This window comes from Nicotiana sylvestris, chromosome 11 (genome assembly GCF_000393655.2).
Source record: "Nicotiana sylvestris chromosome 11, ASM39365v2, whole genome shotgun sequence".
Lineage (NCBI taxonomy): Eukaryota > Viridiplantae > Streptophyta > Magnoliopsida > Solanales > Solanaceae > Nicotiana > Nicotiana sylvestris.
Genome location: NC_091067.1, coordinates 52,559,243 through 52,570,375, shown reverse-complemented (window position 1 = coordinate 52,570,375; position 11,133 = coordinate 52,559,243). Strand labels below are relative to the sequence as shown.

General features: G+C 40.0%; 1 non-coding gene and 1 pseudogene across 1 annotated transcript; both read right to left on the bottom strand.

Annotated features, from left to right (window-relative positions):
• Positions 1-378: 378 nt before the first annotated feature.
• Positions 379-11,133, bottom strand: part of LOC104229511 (protein YIP4b-like) — a 54,146-nt pseudogene continuing 43,391 nt past the window's right edge.
• LOC138882453 (small nucleolar RNA R71) lies at positions 3,363-3,469 on the bottom strand. The gene has a single exon (XR_011404056.1). It is a non-coding gene; the product is annotated as a small nucleolar RNA R71 (small nucleolar RNA).

Sequence of the window (11,133 nt, the reverse complement as noted above, 5' to 3'; positions counted from 1 at the left end):
CTGCCTCTTAAAGGTATCCTGGAGATAATGACGAGGAAGAAAGGAGTCAACGCATTGCACTAACGAGATGAGTGTAGTACGTGACCGATCTACCATAGTACACCCATGAATAAACAACCATCATCAGAAGATATCTTTTAGAGTGAAGACGGTGTTTCATGCTTATATGATAAACACCAGAAATAACTAGATATATACAACATCTTTAAAACACAGTACAAAATGTGACATATCCGTGGTAGAATTGAAACGATCAACAAAATTTCATATGGTAAAAAGTCATCCACATTATATGCATACTTCAAATGGGCTCCAAACATCTTATGTGATGCATTTAACGGGTTTCAAACATCTTTCATATGACAGGCATCAGTGACATCAATCAATGGCAATAATGAGAAATCCAACAGATACATACATGAGTACCACAGGATACAAGGCCAGAGCTTTCCTGCTAGGGTTAACAGCTGTACTCATGAAAGGGTATGCAGCCCAAGAGCTCTAAGCTAGTGCAACACATACCACAACCACCTTCAATATCACACTGTCCTTAAGCATGCAAATAAGGGCACCAACATCAAGTGGGAATTGACAGTAACCCAACAGACTGAGACTTTGGAAGAAGATTATGTGACCACCCTGCAAGTCAACATCCTTAATCCATCTGAAGTAATAGATAAATCATTTACATTAATTCTGTGACCCCCCATCTCCTTTAGAACTGTAAAAAAAATTGCAAATTGTTGCTCAAAAGTGCCTGTATAATGGTTTTGTTTCATTGATAGTGCCTATAGACTGCGTTCCTTGGGTATATATCCACAGATGAGCTGCCCTTTCCCCTATCCGTTCAACATCTCTTCTCTAAGCATCTTTATTACTCCCTCCCGTCAACAATAAGTGAACAAAATATCTTTTTATCTTTGTCCAAAATAAATTTCCATTTATATAATTAAGAAAAAAATCAATTTGTTTTACCAAAATTACCCAGATGTATGTATCCCTAAAAAGCCTTTTACTCCTCACATTAAATTATGCTACAACATTTAATTAAGGATAGTTTAGCTGCACTAACTATTTTTATCTAGAATTTAGTATTTTTTTTAATGGATGTGCCCAAGGCATATTGGTCACTTATTGTAAACCAGAGGAAATATATATCTCATAACTGGCAAAAAATCTTTGAGCATGCCCATATTTAGGGTGTTTTTTCTCTTGTTACTCTTTTTGTCTTTATTCTTTTTATAGGGATGGGTTGAGAAAGTGTCATTACCAGTAACAAGACATTCAATGTCAGAATGACAGCACCAGCGGCAAGCAGAGCAAATGCAACAGCAAAAACCTCCGACTTAAAGAAAATTAAAAGAAAAATGAATTCGTTAATCAGGTGTCTGATAATAGGTGAATTGGACTATAATTAGGCCCTAAAGAACCACCTCCTTGTATAGTTTTTACGATAAAAAGTGATGACAAAATGCTCTGATTAGTGCTTTTCATGCATTGCAGTCTATATACAATAAAAGAAGTCTAGGGAGTACTTTTGGGATCAATTACGGAGAAAAAGAGGCCAATCCTACAATATCCGCTAAGTGCACCATGCGAAGGCAGCAAAACCAGAACTGGAGATGGATTGCCGCGGTCCCGGCGTAACCAAGGTCGGACCGTGACAGAAGGCTGTTGCGGATTCTGAGAGGCTAGTTGGCCGCAATCCTGGCGTAACCGCGATAGGAAGCGGAAAATTGAGGGACTGAAGTGCAAAACACGGGATTTTTAGCCCAAAGCCCTATATTAAACAATAGAACTCGTCCAAGGGAGGCATGTAATGTTTTAGAGAGTACTTTGGCAAGAAAAACAAGTGTGAGAGATCACCCAAAACATCATATTTTCTTCTTCTCTTTATTTTTCTGGCAATTTTGATCATGAATGTTTTCATAGTTTATTTACCCATTGTCATGAGTAGCTAAATCCTTTGTCTAGGGTTTTGATGGAACCTATTGAAGGATGAACTTCTTGATTATGTTAATATAGTTTGCCAGTTTAATCTCTATTTGTTCAACTACATGTTTGTTGTAGTTAATTGACAGGATCCTCAATTAGTTGTGCCTAATTAGTTTGCATAACTCGGGAGAGAGTGCATATTTAGGTGATTATTGAACAACACCATTCCCAAAGTATAAGAGGGATCTATAACTGCGGGTTTAAAGGCGGTATTAGGGATAACGAAGTCTTGGGTGCAATCTAAAGTGAACTGTAATAAATAAAGCCAGCTAGTATATCTCGGGAGAGTGCGTCTAGTAAATTATCGTGATTACTCGGGAGAGATTCACGGTAAAAAAAGTGTTCATGATTGATAGAGATGTGTTGGTAAATCTATATGAAACATAAACAGAAGGGATTCCATCAATAGGGGAAATCACTACCTTAGAACCTTCTTATTATTGTTCGCAACTTAAGTATATTTAGTTTACAACTGTTTATTGACTTTCAATCTTAGTTATTAAATATACCATCAATTGTTATTCACAACGTTTGGGAAAGTTGATTCTAAAGAATTTAGTAAGTCCAACGAAAGTAATTGATAGGTTAATTCTCTATGGATTCGACTTTGGGCATAAATACTCAGGTTATATTTGCAACGTCCGCATTGTCCTTTTATAAGGCATAGTTGGGCGTGATCAAATTTTGGCGTCATTGTCGGGGAATTAACGGTGTTATCAATTAAAATTGAAAGAAGTACAAAAATTCTTATTGTAGTCATTTTTTTCTCTATACCCATTTTTTACATTGAAATTTTAACGTTTGTTGACTTGGTTGCACAGGTGCATGCCTAGAAACTCATCGAGATCTGGTGAAGTATTTGAAGCATTATCAAATCCCGAGAAAGTTTTCAAGGCCTTGAATAGGGCTAATCGAAAAAACAAACAACAACTAACAACTGTACAATTTGAAACAGTCATGGGGGATTACGAGGAAAACCCAGCGGTACCAATAGTGCCAGAGGCTGCTATCTATGACTGGGCACAACCCACAGCTAAATATCTGTCCACAACCATTGTAGTTTCGCAGATACAGGTCGAGTCATTCCAAATTATGAATAACATGCTGCACTTATTGCAGAACAAGAGACTATTTTTGGGGTCGCAAGTCGAAGATCCTCAGCAGCACTTGAAGAACTTATCTCTATCTGCAAAACCCAAAGGCAGCCCAACGTAACTCCTGAAGCAATCAAACTGTTATTGTTTCCATTCTCAATGACAGAAGCTGCCCAGACTTGGCTAAACTCACTTCCCATAAATTCTATAACAACTTGGGATGAGTTAGTCAGACAATTCCATAACAAGTTTCACCCACCCAATAAGACTGCTCAACAAATTGATGAAATTTTGAGTTTTAAACAGAGACCAATGGAGACACTGCATGAAACATGAGAGCGCTTTAAAGGGATGCACGTTATATGCCCGCACCATGGTATTCCAGATATGATGTTGGGGCAGTAGTTTTACATGGGATTGTCAGATAGCATGAAGAACATTGTTGATGCTTCAACTGGTGGAGCATTTTTGAGCAAAACATGGAGAGAAGGCCAAAGTCTGCTTGACAAGATGGCACAAAATTTGGGATGGACAACCAGGAATGCACCTATCACTTTAGTGGTTCACTCAATGCCCTTAGATCCATCCAACTCTATGGCTGAAAATATGGCCACCTTATTGACACAGATGAGTATACTCACCAAAAAGGTGGAAGAGTCAGGGCAGAAGCAGCAGGTACACATCGTAGATACTACCAATGAGGTCCTATGCGCATCTTTCATTAGTCAACCAATTGGTAACCAATGGAATGCAGAACATGATCATCACCACTACCCTGAAGACATGAATTATGTGTCTAATTATGGAGGCCAGAGATAGGATGGTCAGAATTGGGACCAGCAAAATCAACAATACAGGCTAGTCCATCCACAGTTCAACAATGGAAACATGGGAGGTATGAGACCCCCTAACAATATGGCACCTTACCCAAGGCCACAGGGATATAATAATCAGAATCAGCAGCAGGGGTATCACCCTCCTCAACAGTAGCATGGTGGAAGGCAGGAAGATGGGTTTGCTAGACTTGAGGCAATGATGCAGCAGGTTATTGGGTCTAATGCAAAGATTAATGAGAGAGTGGATGCACATGATGCAACAATCAAGAATATTGAAGTGCAGGTGGGCCAAATTTCTATGTTTCTGAATAATCGTCCTCATGGGACACTACCTGCAGACACCCAGATAAATCCAAAAAATCAAGGCCCAAAGCAGCTGATGGCGGTAAGTCTACGTAATGGCAGAGATCTGAATGTAGAGCAAGAGAGGGCTCGAGAAACTAGACACGCTGAGACCCTTATAACAATGCCCATTGAGCTGGATGAGTCAACAAAACTGACGGAGGTGCTAGTCCAGCCTGCCCAGGAAGAGAACAACATTCAGAATGTGACCGATAAAGAAGCTGAGACAGTCCAGGAACCAGTAGTTGATGTAGCAGCTGATAAGGATCAGTCCCAGTTGATTGGGAAGAAGAGACCTCCTGCACCTTTCCCTCAGAGGCTGGCTAAGTACCAAAAGGAGGAACAATACAAGAAGTTCTTCGAAATGCTGAAACAAATCCAGGTAAACATACCATTGATTGAAGCTTTGAAGGAGATGTCTGGGTATGCAAAAATGATGAAGGACTTGATGTCCTGAAAGTTTGATTTCCAAGACTTGGCCACAGTTACTCTTACTTAGACATGTAGTGCAGTGGTGACTAGACCAATTGCAGAAAAGCTGTTTGACCTAGGGAGCTTTACAATGCCATGCACTATTAGTAATTTTGCTTTTGCTAAAGCACTGTGTGATCTAGGGGCCAGCATCAATCTTATGCCCCTGGCGATTTACAAGAGGCTGGGCATTGGAAGAGCTAGACCCACCTCTATGTTGTTGCAGCTGGCTGACAAGACAGTGAAATGACCCTCTGGTATACTGGATGATGTGCTAATTCAGGTAGGAAAATTTGTGTTCCCTGCAGATTTTGTGATCTTAGATTGCAGAGTGGATGAAGAGATTCCCATAATTTTGGGAAGACCATTCTTGGCCACAGGGAGAGCTCTCATTGATTGTGAAACCGGGGAGCTCAAGATGAGATTGAACGGTGAGGAGATAATATTCAATGTGCAGAAATCTATGAGGCGACCAAGTGAATTCGCCAATTGTTCTCTTATTGATGCCGTAGATGTAATCGTAGAGACTGATGATGAGGTGCCAACCTTTGAGGCCCCCCTTGCTGCATGTTTAATGAATTTGGATGAGGTTAATGGAGAGGAACTGGCGGAATTGGTGTTGGCATTAGAGGGTAGAGGGTTCTGGGATAGAACTCTAGAATTTGAGCCCTTACACTTGGAAAATCGAGAGACTCCTCCAGCCAAGCCATCTATCGAAGAACCACCAAAGCTGGAGTTAAAGCCATTGCCCAACCATCTGAGGTATGAATTCCTTAGACCTAACTCCACATTACCTGTTATTATCTCATCTAGTTTGTTAGATGTGCAGGCGCAACAACTCTTGCAGGTACTTAAGGAGTGCAAGACTACCATTGGGTGGACCATGGCAGACATAAAGGGGATCAGCCCCGCCTACTGTATGCACAAAATTCTACTGGAAGAGGGACACAAACCTTCCAGGGAACACCAAAGAATGCTGAACCCTAACATGAAGGAAGTGGTGAAGAAAGAAGTAATAAAGTGGTTAGACACGGGAATTATCTTCCCAATCTCTGACAGCAGCTGGGTTAGCCCAGTTCAATATGTACCTAAAAAGGGTGGCATGACGGTATTTAAGAATGATAACAATGAATTAATCTCTACAAGAATAGTCATGGGCTGGGGAATTTGCATGGATTATAGAAAGCTAAATCTAGCCACCTGGAAAGACCACTTCCCTCTTCCTTTCATTGATCAGATGTTAGACAGACTGGCAGGGAGGTCACACTTCTGTTTTCTGGATGGGTACTCAGGATACAACCAGATTTCCATTGCACCGGAGGACAGAGAGAAGACCTCTTTCACTTGCCCTTATGGCATTTATGCCTTTCAAAGGATGCCCTTTGGCCTATGCAACGCACCCTCCACATTCCAATGGTGCATGATGACCATATTCACTAACATGGTAGAGGACATAATGGAGGTGTTCATGGATGACTTCTCAGTGGTGGGGAATTCATTTGATGAGTGCCTGATAAATCTGACACGTGTGCTGAAACGGTGTATCGAGACTAACTTGGTTCTGAACTGGGAGAAGTGCCACTTCATGGTACAAGAAGGCATAGTCTTGGGGCACCGGGTGTCAAGCAAAGGAATTGAGGTGGATCGTGCTAAAGTGGATGTAATAGCAAAGCTACCTCCTCCAACATCAGTCAAAGTAATCAGAAGCTTCCTTGGGCATGCCGGTTTCTACCGGAGATTCATAAAAGACTTCCCAAAAATTACCAACCCGCTCTATAAGTTGTTAGAAAAAGATCACCCTTTCTTGTTTTATGATGATTGCAGGGTAGCATTCGAAGAGCTGAAAAAAAGACTGGTCACAACACCTATCATTGTTGCCCCCAACTGGGAGCAACCATTCGAACTCATGTGTGATGCCAGTGACTACGCAGTGGGGGCAGTGCTGGAACAGCGGAAGGACAAGCTGATGCACCCAATCTACTATGCTAGTAGAACGCTGAGTGGAGCCCAGCTGAACTATACTATGACTGAGAAGGAGATGTTGGTTGTGGTGTTTGCTTTCGACAAGTTCAGATCATATCTGTTTGGTTCTAAGGTAATTGTATATACTGATCATGCAGCTCTCAGGTACTTGATTGAGAAGAAGGAGTCTAAGCCGCGCCTAATTCGTTGGGTGTTGCTGCTGTAAGAATTCGACCTTGAAATTCGTGACCGTAAGGGCACAGAGATCCAAGTCGCTGATCATCTATCACGACTTGAGGGAGGTGAAAATGCAATTGAGGTTGAAAATATTCTAGAAACCTTTCCAGATGATCAGCTAATCGCTACTGATCTTGAGGAGGCGCCATGGTATGCAGACTTTGCAAATTACCTGGCCTGCGGTATAGTTCCCTATGACCTTTCATCTGTACAAAAGAAAAAGTTTTATCGTGACTTCCGCATGTATTATTGGGATGAGCCTTACCTATTTAGAATTTGTGTTGACAATATGATCGGGAGGTGTGTCCCCGAGATAGAACAATCTTCTGTTTTGCAGGCTTATCACACATCGGCTTATGGAGGACATTTTGGAGGGGTCAGGACAACTGCGAAAGTTCTTGAGGCCAAATTCTTTTGGCCAACAGTGTTTAAAGATGCGCACCAATGGGTGAAGGGCTGCAATGAATGTCAGCGGACCGGGAACATTTCCCGTCGCCATGAGATGCCCATGAACCCAATTCAAGAGGTCGAAGTGTTTGATGTCTGGGGGATTGACTTCATGGGTCCCTTCGTCAGCTCCTATGGCAATAAGTACATACTTGTTGCTATGGATTACGTGTCCAAATGGGTAGAAGCTGCAGCGGTGCCCACTAATGATGCAAGAGTGGTGGTGGGGTTTTTGAAGAAGAACATATTCATCAGATTTGGGACACCAAGAGCGATTATCAGTGACGGAGGCACTCACTTCTATAATAGAGCTTTCGAGAAGTTGCTTGCAAAGTATGATGTACGCCACAAGGTGGATACCCCTTATCACCCGCAAACTAGTGGGCAGGTTGAAGTGTCCAACAGAGAGATAAAGAGCGTGCTAACCAACACTGTGAACGCCACAAGAACTGATTGGGCGAAAAAGTTAGATGATGCACTTTGGGCCTATAGAACTGCTTTTAAAACACCGATTGGTATGTCACCATATAAGTTGGTGTTCGGGAAGTCCTGCCATTTGCCAGTGGAACTTGAACATAGAGCGTGGTGGGCACTAAAATAGCTGAATCTAGACATCGAGGCTGCGGGCACAACGGGAATCACAGAATTGCATGAGCTCGATGAGTTCAGACATCTTGATTTTGAGAGCACAAGGTTGTACAAGGAAAGAATGAAGAGGTTGCACGACAAGAACATTGTGGAGCAAAATTTCAATCCTGGAGATATGGTGTTGCTTTATAACTCACGATTAAGGCTATTTCCGGGTAAACTCAGGTCACGATGGTCTAGACCATTTAGAGTGGTCGAAGTTTGTTGATACCCAATTTATCCCTAAGTATTTTTTACACTCAAAATACTTTCAAAATAACATATATGTGCATACATAAGCATGCCCAAGTGTTTTTTGTATTTTTCCCAAATTTCTAAAGACTTTCAAAACCAATTTATTGTCTATTTTAGCAGTGCAAAATTCAATAATTATTCCCAAAATTATCATTTTGGTGAATAATTTATTTATTTCTCATAATTACACCAACATATAATTAAGGTGATTTTTTTGCATTTTTACAAATTTATTTGATATTTAAAAGCTAAATTGCATGTAATTGCAATTATAGCCTATTTTACAATTAACAGCACTTCATTGTTATTAAATTATTTCCAGTATTTTTAAATTAATACTTATACCTTATTAATTAGTTCAATGCCTTTAATCTGTTTTAAAAATATTATTAATTATTTTATATGAAATAAAAGGGGAGAAATTGGTTATTTAACACATAGCCATTGTCATTTCAATTTTAGCCCAAAATTAAACCCCAATACCACCCAATTAAATGACCCAATTTCATTTTTTTACCCGACCCCCAGACCCCTCATTTCCAAGACGGTCTCTCTCTCTCTATACTAACTCTTGCTCTCCCTTCCCTCTAGAACCTTCTGGTTCTCTCCGATGAATCCACCGCCTCTCCGGCCACCTCCAGCCTCACCTCTCTCGACCACCAACTGCCATGAAACCTTGTCTTGTTGATTCCCTCTATCTTCTAGACCCCAAAAGCCTCTACCATACAAGATGGTCAATAGAAGCTTTGCCTGGTTTGTCTCCGGCCTTTTCCGATGGGTTTTGTTCCGATGGTGCTACGAACACCAATATTGACGAGTTTCACAGCCAGGTTTCTTACCTCTCACTCGTTTTACGAAACCCTAATTTCTACCTAGACCTCTTAAATCTTAGTCTTTATAACGATTTTTAACTTACTCTTTTGTGTTTTACACTACTCTCTACTCGATCTTTATGATTTCTCAAGTTTTCTATTCCTGCAAACATCTTCCTTATTTGATGCAATTTGTACCATTTGAGCTATGACTCCCTGATTGAAGGAAATCCGAGTTTTTAATTGCTTCTAATAAGTATTCTTTCTATAATTATAATCAGTCTATACGTATTACCTTATTTTCCACTTATTTTCAAGAACTATAAGTACTCTACCCTCTCTTTAGCAAAAAAGACATTCATTGTTCTGAACTCTCTCTTACACACATAAGTATACTTACTGTTCTCTCTTGTTTTTCTACACATCCTCTCTCACTTCCCCTGTTGACTACTGATTACTCAGTCGGCTGAAAGCCAAGACTGAGTGATTTTGGGACTGCTCTACTATTCTACTGCTCTATACATTGCTACTTGCTTGGTCTGCATACCACTGCTCTACTTCTCTGCACACTACTGCTCTATATTATCTCATCCTCGACTGGTATGCCCTCTATTTGATTTACAGCTTCCAAAACAATATATTTTTATACATACTGCACTTTATCTTATTTCTTTCATGCTTCTACTTATGGTTCTGCTGTCTTCATTGCAATTAGCATGATTTTTGCTAATTCATTGATGTGATCATCTTTCCTGTAGTTAAGCCCATCTATGTTTCCTTCACTTGTTAATACATTTCTTCCTTACCCCTAACCCAATACGTTATCAGTCTGTATTCATAACCCTTCCTAGCTATTAAATAATCCTGAATCTCTTTGGGAGGGTGTATGACTGTTGAAGGCTGAAGCGTTTTTTCTGATGTCTATGCTCTTACATGTGAACTACTTGTCCCCATTTCCCTTTTTCCCTATTTGTGTTTACTTCCCTGAACTATATGTGGTATTTTGGCTCTGAGATTGTCAAAATTGTCACATTGTTTTCTTTCAAAACTGGTTCTACATGGATCATTTTTTTAAACTGTTTTTCAACTCAATTTCTTTAAAAACTATGTCACGCACTCTCACTAATCCTAGAGTTTAGGTTCTACCCCCTTCTTGTAAGCATTGCCTTGGGTACCCTTGAGTACTTATTGAACTTTGATGCACAAGGTTGGTAATCCCACAATACACTTGTTCAACATTTTGGTTGTGTTTGGGTGCTGGTATTGGCCAAGGATCTCAATGGGCCCTTAGGGAGCTTTGCCGCACCCAAACCATGGAAAAGGTTGTGATATTCGAAAGAAGTGAGGTTGGAAGAATGGGCCAGGTAAAAGGCTCCCTATAGAGTAACTTCTTATTTTTCTTTACTTATGTAATTCAGCTATCATGGTTTGTAATAACTTGTAAACAACTGATTGCGGCTATAGTAAAATTGGGTGGGATTACGCATGCTTAGTTTAAGTAATGGGTGGAAAACATGTCTATAGGGTTTTACTTACCTATTTGTGCAATAGAAACCATGTATAGGACATGCATCTTACATATAGAAATCCTGCTCTAGGCTCTTTACTTTCAGATTGTTATTATACTCATTTCGTAATCACGATTAGTAACCAACAAACAACTGTTATAAAAAATTACTACTGCATTTAGAGATCATGTTTTAAGAGCTTTATGTGCATTAGACATCATGTTGTTTAGGATTTTTATTTCATTTGAGTTGCAATTGTTGAACACCTCGCCAGTTGTTTAATTTAATAACACAAGTTTGGGCTAAACTACGTCTTCTATTTAAAAAATTGGAATTAATATGCATGTTCACCTTTTCAAGTAGGCAATGCATACGAGCCTAGGCAAACTTTAGGCCTAATAAAAATTGATTTATTTTGTTTTATCAGTTTCAGACTACTCAGCCTCTTTTAAATTTCTGAACTTTGTTTCTCGTTTGCCTCTCTAAAGTTCACTCTTTCTTTGAAAATCTCTCTATCTAGAAACCAGTTTCATATTTATACACTCTC